Here is an 18,679-nt window from a genome sequence, read left to right on the forward strand (position 1 = left end):
GTGAGGACCTGGTGTACAGCAGTGGTCAGGGATGTTCTTTGAGCAAGTGGGTGAACTTGGGGTGGGAGGGGGCAGGTGGACCAAAAGAATCTAGAGGGACACGAAAACCTTGATGTAACATGTAGGAATTGAAGGAGACTTTTAAGAAAAAACAAACTTTTAGTGGACAGAATTTACCTTAGCTGAAGACTGGATATGTGGGAATGCCCTGAATAAGCAGAATGTTGTTTTAGATACATTCAGTCATTGGGAAATGAGAAAGAAAATGTTCATCTTATTGAAGCCAAAAACCTTAAGTAAGCCAAAAGAAACCCCACAAAAACAAAACAAAACAAACAATTCTGGGGAGAATTCTTTAGTGAAGACAATTTGGGTCAGGCTGAGATTCCATTAAAACTTAGAGCTTAGAGTGTTATAGTCAGTCTCTGGCTAGATTCGCATAAGGCCATTTGGAAGAGTCATAGAAGAGCACTTCATTTTTGTGATGCAAGATCAGGAAGCTTTTTTTTCTGATCTAAGGAATTCTTTTACAAAAAGAATCTAGAAATGCTGTGTGAGCATGCCCGAGGCCTTCTTTAAGTTCTTCTGCCACCATTTCTGGTGTTTCTTGCATGAACATGCGGGACTATCTGTAAAGAGACTTCACTAAAATAATCTGAGCCAAAAGCTTAACCTGGGGATTGGCATTACATTTTCGGCAGCCTGCCTGAGAAGATCTATTTTTTGGGTGAATTTTTCTCCAAAAATTCACTGTAATATTCTATAATAGCGCAAGAGTCACCTATTTCAGAAATAATTAGAAGAACACATAGAGTATTTTAAACTTTGAAAGAGAAGTGGGTGAGTGCAAAGACTTTCGAGCCTTAGCTCCACCTCACTGTGACTTTGTGTAAATGACCTTCTTTTTAACTGTTGGGAGTGAATAATTATATTTAACTCAGAGGTTTATTGTGAAAATTTAATGAATTGTATCTATAAGCACTTGTACTTAATGGCATCTGTAAGTGATGGATACGAGTTGATTCAATATATTACAGAGTTCTTCCCACAAACTCTTAGTGCCTTGGAGTAATCTTGATTTGTTTTCATCTATTACATTACGTTACTTTGTGCAGAAGTATAGAATGATAAGGTAGGGAGAGACTTTAGGGTAAATTGGTTCATCTATTATTTTACTCAAAAATTTCCTCTTTCCTATATTATAATAGTTTTCATGAGTGGCCATCTAGTCTCTCAATATTTCTCATGGCAATGAACTCACTACCTTGTATGGCTGCTTGTTTCACCACTGGGAAACTTCATTCTGTTCTAAGTGGAATTAATGCTATGTCTCTAACGTGAACTATGTTGTAATTTCCTGTGACTAGTAGTTAGCCAGATTGTATTTTATCTGATATATCCCTGACCACTTCAATTGACAAATGAAAAATACAATTTTCTTGATGGTAATAATAAAGAAAAAGAACAAAAGTAGTAATAATGTATATTTTAGTTTCTTATATAAATTTGTAATGCCTGGAGTTTAGAACAGGGTTTTACAATTGCACTATGAGCTCGAATTTCCCTGTATCCTACAAAATTTGGAAATTCTTTTCAGATCAACACCACCACCCCCACCATCATCATTACTAACCATAATAAAACCTGTCATATGGAACCATAGTCACCAAAGAAAACTTTTGCTGCGCTCTCTTATTACCTGAAAAGTCCAGAATATGTTGCGTTGATTGTTCCCATCCAGTATCTACAATAGAAGATAAAATTAATATCACTTTCTCCCAGGTGTCAAGTGGAGTTAGGCAAAATAACTTGAATGAATGCCTCTCTTCACTTTCTCATATTTTTCAGCTTGCATTACCTGTTCTCTATGGAAATAGGTGGTGTATTTTTCTTCTCATAAAGTACTGACAGCCCATTGTACTGAAGGTTATGTTATTAATGATTGCTACGAGGATTGGACAGAAAGGAAAGATAAACTTGTACATATAAATGCAGTGAGTGTACTGCCCTTTCAGTCATCAGCAGGTACAGAATTCTCTATCCAGAGGCCCGAAACATGTAATTGATTTTGATAGGAATTAAAATGCAACAATAGCATAACTGCAGCAAATCCTTCAACTTTTTTGTGTGTTTTATCTCTGAGCCTTTCATCTGATTATGTACCGTAAGAAATATAGCACTCACAGAGGAAAAAAAAATGCTGAGTGCTGAAAGCAACTATTAAATCTTCCTGCGTATTTAGATTACTACCAAGAGAAATAACAATATGAATACTAATTTTTAGACAGTATGGTTGGTAGTAAGCTGACCTGGCTATTCACAAACAACAGCTTCTGGTTCCATACTTTAAACCACATGTATTTAATTTATTATTGTGATGTAGAGAATGTAGATATAGAGGGGAAGGGTGAATCTCATGTCCATAATTATTTTCCTTCTGTACAAAGAATTATTTTTTACAGAACCAATAAATGTCATTGAATGGAGCTTCCAAGGCATAGGTTGAGCAAAGCTTATGGATAAATGATAGCATTGCTCTCTTCCCAGCATCTCTCTCTACTAGTCCTGTGAAAACAGTGGAGTCTCCCAACTCTGAGTCAGTATATTCACTTTGGTGACATAAAGATTATAGTTTACGTATGGCCCGCTCACATTACTGAGCTCTTGAGATCGTATAACTTTACTAGTGATAACAAACCTTGATGACAAGAATTGTTTTGCTATGGGATTTGTCTAATTGAATGCTTAGCTTGACGCAGGTAGACTTGTGGAATCTTATGCCTGGACGAATTATTAAAAGTTAAAGATTTTTAAATGAGATTTCCCCTCTAGATTAGTGTTATATTGCTATAACTAGACAAAATGAGTACACTTCTGAATATTTAAATATCCAGTCATGTATATTAAAATGTATCCACATTTTTGGGATTGATCCTTCTGTGATATCCAGTAACTTCTTTTACCAGCCACATTTTTCATTTTGTATCTTAAAACAATTTATTTGCATATTTCATTCACTTATAATTACTGGAAAGTGTATAAAACTGCTGAGTATATTGCAAATTATTCAAGACATACATGACTTTCTTCATTTTCATACCAACCTTATGAATTGGAATATCTTTTTTTGTAGATGATGATACTGTGGTTTATTTCAGACAAGAAAAGAAATAGTATATACTATGAGCACTTATGTGAGATTTATGTGGAGAAAATTTAATTTCCATTTTAATTTACGAACATGGTATTGTACCCACTACTTGATTTTCTCAGATGATATGTACTATATATAATCCCAAAAAAAGTTTTAAAAATAAAGTAATACAGCTAAGTTTTTTAAAAAGGAGTCAGTATACCTAAACATGAATCAACAATGGTAAAACATGAAGATAATTTTCCATATAAATACTCGTAGTTGATTAACACTGTTTTATACATAATTGATTGATGTTATATCCTTAAGTATTAATTTTGGCCTGGTTTGGAAATTTAGTTGTTGTTGTTTTTTTACCTGCCCCTGAAACTTCTGCTTTATCTCACTCTTCTGTCTTTTGTTACGAGACATTAAAAGGAATTTGCAATTTGCAAGCATTTTGCTGCCAGCTCTTACCCCAGCTATACTACCCTGGGCAGGATCAAATTTACTCAATTGAATACTACTTTAGGCCTGGTGGTTTGCACTAAACATAGCATGCTGTTTTACCACCACTCATATGTAGCATACACTGATGATAAAGAGCTTGATATCTGCACTCAGCTAGACATGCATGAACAGATAGGAGCTCTTATAATTCTTAATCCAAAAATGCTTACCCATAATCCTATGTTTTATCACTTATTCTGACCGTTTCTTCACTCCTTTTTGCTTATATTCCATAGGTATATAAATTATCTTAGCCTATTGCATAACAAATGTTTTCAAGTTACATTATAAGCTCTGGTTATTTTTTTCCTGCACTAGATTATAAAGTCCTTGAAAGCAGTGCCCATTTCCTTTTTCTTGAATACCACCAAATCGATTCTAGTAGAGTTTGCTGCCTATGAAACATTAAATCAATACCTTTTATTTTTGGTAAATGAATTGTCATTACGTGATATCCCCAGATTAATCATGTTTGAATTTAAATTTTAAATATTAGTGATATGGTTTTCCTTTTAATTAAAAAAAAAACAAATTTTTGCATCAATTACACAGTTAATTATTGGTTTCTGCTACATGTTATCTACAACATGGAATTATTTAAATTCTGAATATTGATGCTCTCTCTGGGTACATTGTGATATTATAAATTGCCTGACAATTCTGAAGGCATTCAGAACATTCCGGAGTGTGGTTTGGGATTGACTGTCTCTGTTGTATTCTACCCTTCCTTTCAAACATATTGAATTGGGTCTTGCAGTCTGAACCTTCTTTGATCATCATTTATGACATTGTGCTGAGAGTTATCTCAGGCTTACTGTGCGAGTACCACACTGAATACAGCAGCAACAGCTATTTCCTTCTCCTGAAATATTAATGATCACAAAACTTACTGCTGCGTTTAGCTTTCAGCTGCTATCATTTCCTCCTCCAGCTAAAGCTTAATGGGCCAAAGGGCATATTGACCAGTGGGATGGGAGTAATATCCTGATGTCAAAATTTAGGATTCTAAGAAATAGCATTACAGAAACAGATTATTAATATATTTTTGTAAAATTCACCCCAAAAGATGTCCCAGATAATGTTTTTCCTGTGGAATAAGATGTGGATCTGTGTTGCCACGCAGCAGCCTACCCGTCTGTCTCCTTGTACCTGCCCCTAAAGAAAAGTAGAATCTGTGAGATGGGTCCTTTCAGGGACTTTGCTTCACCTTTGTCCTTGCACCTTATATCTCCCTGTTTGGCCCCAGAAAGATAGCTGGTCAGCTAATGACGGGTACGACTTTCCATGTGGAAAGCAACCTAAGACAGGCATAGTTGAGTGGGGACCCACTGGAGAACTCGCGGGGTCGATAGAGGTGGGCACAGCCCCCCACCTTCCCCTGGCTAAGGACAATGTCTACCTCTGTGGCTGCATTCCTTCCCACAACCTGCAGGGGAAGAGATTCAATGGTGTGCTCACCATCTATTCATATGCATAAAGGTTTTGTCCCTTGAGAAAGTACTTATCCTGAGACTTATGGTTCTGCTGCCTGCTGGCAAGGGTGATTGGCTTGAATGACTTTCCTATTTTAACGTATGAGATTCACAGATCTTGAGATTGACAAGCTTTATCTCCTTTACTTTCTTTTTTTATTTTATTTTAATTTATTAGTTTCAGGTGTACAAGACAAGGTAATACTTAGTCGTTCATCATTTATATCCCTCACACTGTGAACTCCCCTCCCCCCAGCCACTATCCCTCCGACCTCACACCGAGCCATCACATTATATATATAAAATTATAGTTGGCATTCATTATTGTTTAGCTTCTGGTGTACAATGCCATGATCACCTAACTAATAATACCTATGCGTAGTTGGGATTTGGGGCCCAGTCCTTGAGGCTGGAGTCCTTTGGCCCCACTTGTGCTCTGTTCATGGCTACTGTCTTTTCTTAACCCTGCACGGCCCTCCTCGCTCTCCACAACCCTCGTCTCGAAGGAGGAGACAGATGTGTAATCATAAAAGAAAGCTTTACTCAAACAAATCAGAAATGATTTAAATGTGAACAAGAAGAGTTTAAACTGAAGCTGGTCATTTGATTCAAATGCTGGTAAATTTTAGAAGGGAAAGAAGCATCCGATCTAGGGTAGCATGGCTGCCAATGCCGAAATGTTGCTCAATCAGGATTAAGCTGGCCGTGATAGATGGAAGAGTATATTAAGCTGAGCAAATATTGGAAAAAGTGCCTGAAGATGACAAACTCAGCTTAATCAACTGCTATCCACTCTCCTTTTGAGTTACACTCTAGACCTTTAATGTATATTTTTGAGTGAATAAAAAAATAAAGCTCACCCAAGTTGCTTTGTAGCTCAAAGAATTTACTATTTATTCATGTTTACTTTAATTGGAAAATGATTCTGTGCATATAAAGACAAAACATCCAGTTATAAAATGCAGTGTTATTAAAAAAAGAGCCATTTTTTTATGTGATGAAAACCATATAAAATGCTAAGCAGATACACGTATGTTTTTTTTCTCTTCTGTTCCTGTTTTCAGATCTACTTTGTATAATGTGACTATGGTTCAGGTGAGTTTTCAACATAGCTGTCCTCTTTATTTTTGAGACAGCTCTGTTTTGATAATTATCTCTGATTCGTATGTTTTCTTAAATGCTGTGAAACATGCAAAACAATTTAAAACAAAGGGAATACCTTTCCGGGAGCTTTCCTTCACCCTGAAGAAGCTATGTAAGTTCAGTATCAAAGGAGAATTTATCTGTTAGAAAATAATTTCAATGGACAAGATAGAGGCCACCAAAGGATCTGAAGTAGACGTTGGAATATTGAAATTTATGAGCAAGGTGTGGGAATGCCGTTAAAGAAGCTAATTCTGTACTACAGATGTCATGAGAATATATTGACATTCATTTCCTAATGTGTTTTACTAGAAGACCTTGGGAAGGTGCGTGGGGCAAGAAACAGAGAAACTTGAATCGGTTTCCTTAGATTAGTATTCCTGGAGAGAGCAGAGACTGTTTTACTTTCACGTGCCGGCCTCTTTAAACAATACTTTGTGGTGTGTGTGTGTGGGGGGAGCAACTAGAAATCTAAAGAGATGTTTACTAATATCAATCTTACTAGTCTATTAAATTATCAAATCTCAACATTGAAATAAATTGCTGTTTTTTTTAAGCACAGATGTCTTCCTTCCAGACAATGCAGAAATACCTCTTATCCTATCTTTAATAAATGGGCAGTTGGCAGCTCTTCAATGACTTCAGTGAAAGGCCCTCAGACGACAGTGGTAAAGACACATACTTCATTGTGAGAGTCATTTTAGAATTTAAATCTTGGCTCTGTTGCTTTCTGAATCCTTCTGTTCGTATCGGTAAGTGTTCTTCAATTTTTTACAGACTAGTGAGGATTAAAGAAATCCTGTATATAAAGAACTGGGTTAGCCACAAAGTGATATTTTTCTTAAAAATGCCAGTTAAAATTGCTTTTTGTTAAAATCATTGAAAGACTGTATTTCTATAAATTCCACTAATTTGTTCAAATCCTGTTGTGCTACAAAGACTTATTCTACTCTATTTACTTTATAACACTTTTTAAATATTCAAAGGCAGACATCAACCTTATTTCATTGTTTCCAGACTAGATAAACAAACACCCTTCTCAAAACAACAACAAAAACACCGTTTTTCAAACATTCCTCAAGACAGTTTTCAGATCCTCCTCCACATGCATTTAAAATTTTCAGAGCCCCTTTAAATAGTAAAATCCCACCCTAATTTAGAGAGAAGGAAGAGTGGAAGACTAAATTGGACATAGGGTACTCCAGAGATATCATTCAGGGAAATAGCAAATAGCGTGGCGAGTACAGAAAAAAGATTGAGTGTGATTGAGAGATCGCTGAAAAGTTATCTGAGAACTAGAGTAAAAACAGGCATTAAAAGCCATGCTAACTTATTTAAATAGTTTAACATTTGTTTAAAGAAAGGAGAAATATTGATAATTTTTGTAAAGGAGGGAATGATGTATCTGGGTCTGTATGCTTTTTTTTTTTTTTTTTTTGCATAGGTCACTGTGAGAGGATTGATTGGAGATAATAGGCTGTAGGACATAGAATGACAAAGAGCCTGGGAGACCCTGCACTGTCTAAATAAGATGGCTATGGCCTGGCCAAGAACAACGTCTGTGAATATGGAAGAGGCGTAATCAAGAACATTCTGAGAGGGAGAAGAGGAAGCAGGCTGATTTGACACAGATGGAGATTCTGACCACAATTGGAACTCAGGAGCGGCATAGTTTGGGTACACCTGCAGATGGTGAAAACTGTACTTACGGAGCTTGTGTCTGAAGTAGCTACATAGCATCTTATCAGGAAAGTCTTTAGGAGATGCTCTGCTGAAATAACAAAACAGGTCCGTGTCTTGCATTTTCACTAATTCGTTTGGAAATATTTCAATTTCAGCTTGTACTTCACTTGAGGAAAAAAATATCTCCTAGTGTTTATAATATATCCTGAAGTTCATAAAAGATCTCAGAAGAGTAGAATACTCTTAGCAGCATTTTGTTTTCACAGAAAGAGTAAAAAATGAATATGGCGGAAGAGTTAAAACATATTCAAACACCATGTTGTTCATTATTTCTACATCTGAATTAATAATATCAATTTTTTGTCTTTGTGATCAAGATGAATTATGAACATCTGAACAATAATTTTCAAAGTATGCTGCCATATATTTTCCATACATAATCCTTGCACAGTCTTTTGAACAAACCAAGACAAAGCCTAAAAACTGCAATACTTATTAAAGAAAATTCAAACAAATGTAGATGCAAAAAAAGTTAGGTACTTTTTTGAGGTTACTGAAAATATATATAGCGTTATTAGCTAAATTTGAACTTGTACCTGCATTTGCAGGTTAAATCTAGTGAATGCTCTTCTGAAATCATTATGAAAAGCAATTCTTAGTGGGTGCACAGTACTTCGCAAGGCAGTGAATAAACTTCTGCCACAAGAATCTGCAATCTTCTTCTCTTACCAGGATGGTTGCAGATGGCAAGGTGAGGCGTGAGAAGACAACTGAAGTGTCAGGTAGCTAGGCAAAGCAACAACGTTCTAACTGAAACAACCGCAGCAGGCACACATTACATTCGCTCTGGTGAGACTTACCACTTCCTGGTAGTTGTTACAATAGTATCATGAGGGTTCCAAGGACTCATAGAAGGCAAAAAATAGAAGTAGGCTTTAGATGACTGTAGGTATAGGGATGACTTTTTAAGTACAACACCAAAGGCACAATCCACGCTTAGGTGATGGTTTTGTCTATGCTGACTTGAGGATGAGTGACTTGAAGACTAGCTGGTCCCCTGTCCCTTCATTTCTTGACAGTGTGCAAGCTACTCCAAACCTTGACAAAACCTGAAACATTAGAAGCAAGAAAAACCTACCCTTAGTATCCACCCAAGACTAAGAATAATGTCATCACTAAACCCAGTTGGATCTTGGTTCAAAATTAAGTTGGGATAATAGAACATAAACTTATGTTTTCTTCACACTTGAGTCTGTTAACAGAGGCATACTGCTATGTATCCAACTGACTTGCCATCGACTAGAGAAATTTAGAGAGGCTATTTTGGAGGAATATTTTGAAAAACATTGTTAAATATAAAATAACCATGGAGAATCATAATGAAAAAATAACTCAAGCTCTGACAGAAGGTATCAGTAGATTTGGAATGCTAAAGCTTGTTTAGGGTAAGTCCAAAGACCTAGGCAACTTTATTTTTAAAATTAACATGGATATGAATGTATTGATGCTAAATAATAGTGAGGATTTTGAAGTTTAAATTACCTCGAATATACAGAAGCTATCTGATACAACCCCTGGCCTTTCTCCATGTCTTGTGAAAGTTGACCCTCTCTAATATATACTGCATATTTCTGACACTATCAGAAGTATACTCCATTAATGGGTAAAGTTGAGCATCTGAGTATGAACCAAAAAATATCAGTTGAATGAAGGAATGAGAATGAATGAAGAAATCATCTGACCTGACTCCAATAGAAGGGGAGAGTTGTTACAGAGTCATCCAAGAAAATCAAGTTAGAGTAAAGTGAGAAAATAATAGATTCTGCACAAATATTTTAAGAATATCCTTCTGTCAATATGTTTCTTACACTTTTAATAACACATTGATGTTGTGATATCCAGGAATTCTTCTTAAAACAAACCCCACAATACTTTAATTCTTTGTGTAGTTGTCTGCTTTAAAGTAGCATCTCAGGTGCCTTTCCATTCATATGTCTATTTAAAATGCAATGAAAAAAATGTAATGAATGGTATGAGAAGAGAGGCAAGCAACTGAATGATTTTTACTCCAAGAAAGTGTGCACCTTTTTACCGGGGCACTAATACTAGCCTTCTCTACTATAAACAAGAAAACAATTCAGATCTCCTAGGAGAAAAAATAAATAAATAAAACAATAAAAAATTAAATTCTGTCTTTTTAATTTAAGAGGCAGTAAAAAAGAGAAGTAGGGTAAAAGTCAGAAGCTGGTTTGTTTAAAATGTAAGTTCCAAAACTCTAAAAAATATAAGTTCCAAAACTCTAAAAATATAATTTCCAAGCAAATGAGTATCCTAATTAGAAACATTACTGTCATTGGTGATATTTTGAATTATATTCCTCGGGTGCAAAGTAATTGCGGTTTTTGCAATTATTTTTGACCTTTCAAACTTCAGTTACTTTTGCACCAACCTAATAGTAGATAATCTTTCAGATTTTCACGTTCAACGCATGTGCTGTGTGAATTTGTGTGTCTGCAGTGCACACTATGCTCCATTGTCTTGAAATAAAAAGTTACTCACAAAGGCCAGAATAGATCCTCGTAGCAGGATTTTCTGCAATGGTTCCCCGCAGAAAGGCAAATGATTCTACCAGACCCAAAAAATACTTGCCAGAACAGTAAGGAAAAAGAGCTTTTTCAATGGCATTTAAGTAGAAACTCGATTTCTAGAGTGATCTGGTAGTTTTTGAACATATTTATTCATTCTCAGTGACTTTTATCTTGGATGTTCTCAGTTTATAAATCAAAAGATCATTTTTAGCTGCCAGTGTTGTAAATTCCACCTACAATCTATTAATCAAACTATGTTCCTTTTCTCTGACATCATCAGCAGTAATAAAGATTCTGCAAATGGGACTTAGCTGGCAGTGCTGGAGTTGATGTATGAGACCAAAAGAATCCAGCCTGCTCTTTCATAACAGCATCAGCTCAGCAGGGGGTGATGGTGTTAAATCCTTGATTACTGTTTGTGAGGAAAGTAGAACCTGAGCCAAGACACCTAAGGAGAGAAAAAGTGTTGAGTGAAACTGCAAAATCCACCATCTGGCATGAGCCATCCTTACTGTGTGCTTCAGGTCACGTGGCTCTCTATTCATTAAATTATATTTTGTTTTATTATAAGTACAGATGGAAAGGCTGATAGGCAAAACACAATCGTAGTATTTCCTTCCAATGTGTAGATTCATAATTCCTTTGTAGTGGTTTGCAACTGAAGAATCAACCTTCTCTGTTGTCATTGAATAATCAACCAGCACCAAATGTTCTTTATGTGGCTCAAGAGAACAGCCCAATCCAAACTCCAATGGAATGCCTACCCTTTAAAAGGCAATGATGTATTCAAAAAGAAAGACAGGTGAAATGTATACAGTACCAAAACAGAATCACAGAGTAGATTTAGAGAACATCCAACTCAAACTCTTCATTAAATATGTGAAGAAAATAACACTGTTACATGCCTCAAGTTCAAAAGCTAGTTGGTATGAAAGAAAGTATATGAATCTCAATTTTCTCACTTGTTTTTCTCAGTGATCATTTTGTTATATTTTGTAGTCAGGTAAACTTGAGTTTCCATCTCAAGTTAACATGAGACTATTTATTCAAAGCACAAAGAATAATAATCCCTGAGACATTTTAGGTGCTAAACAGCAGGTACTATAATAAGTATATGCCTTCACTGCAATGGTTAATCCTACGTGTTAACTAGAGTAGGTTATGGTGCCCAGTTCTTTGGTCAAACACTACTCTAGATGTTGCTGTAAATGTGTTTTGTAGACGTGATTAACAAGTATCATCAATTGACTTTTATAAAAGATGATTACCCTTGATAATATAGGTGAGCCTCGTCCAATCCCTTCTTCTGGAATTCTCAACAAATGAGATCTCCAGAACAAGGGATTCTGCCTCAGTTGTAATGTAGAAACCTTGTCTGAGTTTCTGGTCCACCAGCCAGCTGTCTGCCCTGTGGATTTTGGACTGCCAGTCCCTACAATCATGTGAGCTGATTTTCTCTTTTCCTCTTTTTCCTTCTTTTCTTTTTTTTTTCTTTTCTTTTCTTTTCTCTTCTCTTCTCTTCTCTTCTCTTCTCTTCTCTTCTCTTCTCTTCTCTTCTCTTCTCTTCTCTTCTCTTCTCTTCTCTTCTCTTTTCCCTCTGCTCCCTTCCCCTCCCTCCCTCCCTCCCTCCCTCCCCCTCTCTCTCTCTTTCTCTCTCTCTCTTTCTTTCTTTTCTTGTCTGTCTGTCTGTCTGTCTGTCTATCATCTGTTTATCATCTGTCACCTATTGTTCTGTTTCTCTGGAGAACCCTAACTGACACAACCACTGAAGGACTTGATAAAAGAATGAAGCAAATGGCCCCTCACCCCTATAATACAAACCATTTTATTATTCTGCAAACAATGTCTAATTCTGTATTCCACAGTTATGTAGTTGAAGCTAAGCTTCACTGACATATTTAAATGTAATCATTTTTTCCTTACTTTGATGTATAAAACATTAGTGTTGTAGAGAGCATTGGCTCCCTTAATCTAAGCTCTTCCTTTACAGACCAAGAAACAGGTTTAGCAATGTCATCACACTGCTTAGAGGAGGACAGAGACTACAACCCAGGTTTGCAATCTGACTATTTCATATGCTCACACTTCCTAAGCATATGTTTTAGTACTTGGATTATTTTCTCAATAACGTGATGTAGCAATTTCAGTGCATCATGTGTGGAATACATTCTCTTTATATTCTAACCAATAGGATAACGTGTTTTCATACCTTTTAAATGATTTTGATCTCAAATGATAAACAAAGATAATTTTAAATAAGAATAGATAATTTAATGAATAATGGGCAACTGCATTAGATATTATTGTCATAGTTATGATCCCTTATGCCTTCATTATTATCTATCCTGAGAAAAATTGTTGACTTATTAATGCTATTTCTGGATACTGATGTTTATGCCAATGAAGAGTCATCCTCATACCATATTCATCTGTTAAAATCTTGCGGTCATTTCTTTTACCTACCCTCATGGACTTACTTAAAAGGAAAAAAAAATAACAACACACAACATATTAAAAAGCTGGAGATATTTAAAAATTGGCTAAGTAGCACAAATTTGTGTAAGTTAATCTTGAGAAAGAAATGGCCTATGCTAAATGTATAAATGTTTCAAAACCTGTGTTCCACTAATAAAAGCAGAGAGTTCCCTGATTCATGGTCAGAAAACTTGCTGAGGCTGCCCTCACTTATCCAGCAGAATGAGGCACCCCTTTTCTTTCCCTTTGGGTTAGTGTCAGAGGAGGCCTAGTGGAGAGTCAGGACTTTCTTTTTTTAATTTAATTTTAATTAATTAATCCATTTATTTACTTATAAATTAAAATTTATTGGGGTAACATTGCTTAGTAAAATTACAAAGGTTTCAAGTGTACAGTTCTATTATACATCAACTATATATCACATTGTGTGCTCACCACCCAGTCAGTTCTCCTTCCATCACCATATATCTGATCCCATTCAATTCTGCCCCAGCCTAAGGGTCAGGGTACCCACCTTCCTCCGCCTCCTCCCTGTGGTTTAAGAGGATAGATTATGCCATATTGATCATTTTAAAGCCTTTCCAAAAGGAAAATGAAGTTAATATAAAATAAACTGAGAAAATACTTCTACAGAACTCCCTGTAAGGTTAATTGCTATGTCATATTTTCTGATGATGGGACCCTGACAAGAACTTTTCAGAGCCGTGCAAAGTGGTTGAGGGAGGAGTTCATGGTAGGTCTAATCAACATCTAATTTGATCCGTAAGCAAAGAGCCAAAAATATGACATGCAGATGAGGGACTGGAGGCGGGGCTTATACGCGAAACACAACTTCAGTTAACTAAGGGTCATCCCACAGGGGTGGGAAGAAACTGTGTGTCCATGTGCAATCTGGGTGGAGTGAGGCCAGAAGGAGTGGGTGGCCTATTGCAGACTGTCCTCAGAAACCATGCTTTCCCCTGGCCAGCTGGCATTTCCTCCTGACATTCCATAAGGAGGCAAAAGGAGGCTAGAGCATTTGCAGGCAGAGGGCAGGGGTGGGGTGGGTATGCAAATAATGGTTCTCAAAAGTAAAAATAAGCACTGTCTGGGAGGAAATAGAGGCTGAAGACTTACTTCCTTTGTGAGAAGTAATAGAAAGACAGCTTACTAGTCAAGAAAGTGTTAAGACTGTGCTAAGGATGAGGACTTTGGATTTGATGTACTAAGGACCCAGAGATGGTTGTTATGAGATTGCATACGTGAGAGCATTTTGTAAATGGAAAGACTCTGCACTAATGGGAGGCATTAATAGTATCATTCTCCTCCACTACAGGTTCCTGAGCAGGGGTGTGACAGCATAAAAGCTCTACTTCGGAAGATGAGTGTGGGAGTGATGCACAGAATGGCTCCTAGGCAGGCAGAGTGTAGGTAAGAAGAGGCTGGAGGAGTCTGCTGACTCCACCTTAGAGAGAAAGTGTTCCTCAAAAAGTGAAAGTCCTTCTTTCTCTCCTCTCCCTGGCCAACAGGCCCTGAGGAAAACCCTTCAGCCCAGAAGGCCAGCTGACAATCAGATCCTGCTTCAGCCGAAAGGTAAACCAAGAAAGAATTGCAAAAGGTGCTTAACCGTTACAAACACTAGTGGTCTAGCTGTGCTTCTGCTTCTGTTCCTTCTGTATTTGGCTCAATATGTTTATCTCCTCCTCCTTCACTTTTCATTCAAGAGAAATAGATGTTACAGTGCTAATATAAATCCTTGTGTGGTCTAGAAAGGGGAATCATCTGAGTTGCCTTCCTCATGGCTCAGGGTTCCTGAATACATACATACTTTATGTCATTAGTGCAGTACTGAGGTTAACTGAGTCACTTGTTCCTACTGCCTCAAGAATTAAGCTTATAAATCAATCCCTTTGGGTGCTTTGTAATAAAGTCTAAAACCTCATTAACAAAAAACCCAGGAAGAAACATGCAATTAAAAAACAAACAAACAAACAGAAAACCCAAGATAAATCCTTAGGTAGGGGAAAAGGCCTGAGTGAGGTATAAAGAAAGGAGGTAACATTACTTAGAATAAGGGATCAAGATGAATGACATGGAACTTCCATTCGCAGAAAGAATGATGTGTCTTACTAGTTGAATGATGAACTGCCAGGATCAAAATTAGAAATCAATATGCTATATAAAAATTAGTCAGTGTGAGACCAATAGCAAAGGACAGTAATTATTTTTAGAGATGGGATTGAGAATTAAAGCAGAAGTACTTGAATCAAATTGAAAGCTGCCACACATTTGTCAAGGGGAAAAAGCCAAAGACTCTCAAAAGATCATAGCCTTTTTTCCTTCTTCCTTTTTTGGCTTCAGCAAACAAACAATCAAACCTTATAAGTTGGCCAGGAGAAAAGCACATTGAGAGGAGCCTTAGCTCATAAACAATAGTTTTGGCACACTCATCATTTAGTATCATCAGTTTAAAAAGCATCTGTTTTCAGGCTGTCTTGAAATGCTGGAGTCTGATTACTGTGGGGTACTCAATGGTTAACCTACCTGGGGACCTGGAAGAGTGGTTAGGAGGTCTGAGCCTTTCAATGTGGATGCTCCGATTTCAGGTAAAACGTGTGTACACACACACACACACACACACAGAGTCTCTCCTCACTGAAGGCAAGCATGAAAAAGGCATTAGTTTGCAGGCTTCCTTACTTCATAGTATTCCATAGCGAAGTGCTTATAAATTACTAAGATTGTATTTATTTATGTGTTGGCAGAAATAAGTAAAAGTCCTAAGTTCCCCTACTTTAATCATGGGATGTTACAACCACAGGGCTTTGGGTATCTCTGTTACAGGAAGCAAGAGAATGTGCACAAGATCCCAGGGAAGAGAAAGATAAAGGGAAAGAGTCACTTACAGGTGAAAGAGAAGTACATAGGCGAGAGCGTAAAACACAAATGTGCCTAAAAACACATCTGACGAGGGAGCAGTGGTTTTGTTTCGATAATGTCCTTGTTATTTCTGTCCTGGATTCACTTGGCAATGTGGTTTGTGTCGGGAGAAGAAAGAGAAGAGATTTCACAAGGATCTGGATCTGTCTCCTGGAGGAAAGGATCCTCTCAGAGGAAATAAATGTCTCCAGTGTGAGGTGGCAATTCCTTTCCCTAATTATGTGTGTATGCTGTAGTAGTAATTTGAATGCAAAGCTAGAGTGTAATATATGCCGGTGCAATAACTCGTTAGTGGGTATGAAGAAAAGGGATTAATAATGTGCAAATGGACTTTCTACCCAGTTAGGCAGTATTCGTCAGGATTCTCCTGAGAAGCAGAACCAATACGATTTATAGGTATAGATATAGGTGAGAGAGTTATTATAGGAATTGGCTCCCATGATTACAGAGGCCAAGAAGTCCCTAAATCTGCTGTCTGCCCGCTGGAGGACCAGGAAAGCCAGTCTTGTCATTCAGTCTGAATTCCTGAGACTTGAGAAACTGATGGTAGAAGTCTCAGTCTGAGTTTGAAAGCCTAAGAACCAGAAGCACTCTGTCTGAGAGCAGAAGAAGAGGAAAGTCTCAAATCACGCAGAGAGAGCAAATTCCAGTTCCACCTTCCTCTGCCTTTTTCTTCTCTTCAGGCCCTCAAGGGATTGGATGGTGCCCACCGGCATGGGTGAGGGCAATTGTCTTTACTCAGTCTACCGATTTCAATGCCAATGTCTTCCTGAGACACTGGCTCAGACACACCAAAAAATACTCTTTTACCATTTATCTGGGCATCTTTTGGCCCACTCAAGTTCCAACAGAAAACTAGTCATCACAAGTCCACCTCTTGTCGACTTGGCACCCATACCCATCTCTTTAAACCACACTTAATCTCCAAATAAAAATAATAACAAGGTCATAATTCCACCTAATATGATACAACTATCTTACTTACAACCCAAAATATACTAATTTCTTCCCATAAGAGGAGGCAAAGTCCTTGAGTGATATGTATTCTTCTTCTGATTTCTCATAACTCAAACAGTATGATGTAAAATTAACAACACTTAAACACTGATATAAAGTCAGTGCATCTGATGTTACATGATAAGGGAATAAGAAGGAAAACAAATATATTTGTTTAATATTTTATATAAACACACAAACATATTCATTACAAAATAAGGAAGAAACACTCATTATAATTACAGTCTTTGTTTCTGGAACGACTCACGTGGTCCTAGCTGGTATTTATAACTACCTTCTCCTGCTACCCATTCTGTAGTCCCTTTGCCTTCAGCAAGCACCTCAGTTGTTTGTGGTTCTTTGCCTGACAGTTACCCAAACCTTCATTCTTGAAGGATCTGGGCCATTAGTTGCCCTGGATTGGGTTGTCATTGTTTTCTGTTGACTTTGGGACTTCCCAGACTCCAGAGCTCTGAGAAATAAATTTTGGTTGTTTATAAGCTACCTAATCTATTATATTTTGTTATAGTAGCCAGATGAGACTAAGTCAGATCCTAATGTATGATTTGAGCAATGCGCATGTTTCTTCATCATTTTTTGGGTGTCCCTTTTATATTTTGAAAATAATTACGCTTTAAGATAGTTTTCTTCCTTTCTTCCGAAAGATCCACTAATAATATGGGCAAAGAAACTTTATACTGTGGCACAGTTACAGATTGTAATTTATTATTTTTTTATTTTGTTTTATGTTTTAGTTTCAGATGTACAAAACAATGTAATAGACATTTATCATTTACATCCATCACACAGTGACAGATTGTAATTTAATATGAGACAGCTGTTTTGGTATTATATATGGATCTGAGGAAGGAAGGAAGACAGAGGGTGATGGTTCTCTCTATGCCTGCCCCCAAATGCTATACAGGCAGCTCAAAGCAACAGACCTTTTATGTATTTGAGTGAATCAATAATATCATTTCTAATTATTTTTAAAAAATTGAATTTTAGGGGTGATAAAAACCTCCAACAGTGGAATGAAATGCTTGCGTTCTTAATTTATAGTCACACCTCACTTTTTAAGCAACTCTTAATTTCAACCTTGAATATTTGAAACAAATCCTTAATGAGGAAGAAAAAGCATTATAAGAGCTAAGTAATTAAAAATAACAAGTTCATTTAATTTTGGTGGGAGCAATTAAAATAAGGTTCATTTAATTTGGTGGAAGTATAAATTTATGTAACAGTTGGAAAAAGAAGTTGGCTTAATATATATCTAGTACCTAACTATTATGTATACTTAGACTTTGAATTCACAACTAGAAACCCAAGTTAGAGTTTTGATTGGGCAAAAATGATTTTCACAGAACTATAGCCAAAAATGAAAGCTATATAAACAGTATGCGTGACAAGTCAGAGTGACAAATTAGAGCTTTATTAGAGAGAGATTCTTTAACTGAAGTAAGCAGGCTGGAGTTGAGTTGTAACGAATTTCAAAAATGAGGAAAAAGGAAAAATTCCAAATATCTTATCCACACCAAATTAAACACTTGAAATTAAATGAGTGTAACCAATTAGTAAAACTAATCTCAAAAATTTCCTAAGGTTTTGTAAATGTTAAGTGACATTAACTCATTAAAATGATGGAATTCAACAGTTACCAAATTTAGAAGAGTATTTAAAAAAAAAACAACCCATAAGACCTTCTTATTTCATTAAAAAATAAACTTATTCAGGGAAGCCACATCCATGCTAGATTTTTT

Source organism: Rhinolophus hipposideros (assembly GCF_964194185.1).
Source record: "Rhinolophus hipposideros genome assembly, chromosome: 25".
Taxonomy (NCBI): Eukaryota; Metazoa; Chordata; class Mammalia; order Chiroptera; family Rhinolophidae; genus Rhinolophus; species Rhinolophus hipposideros.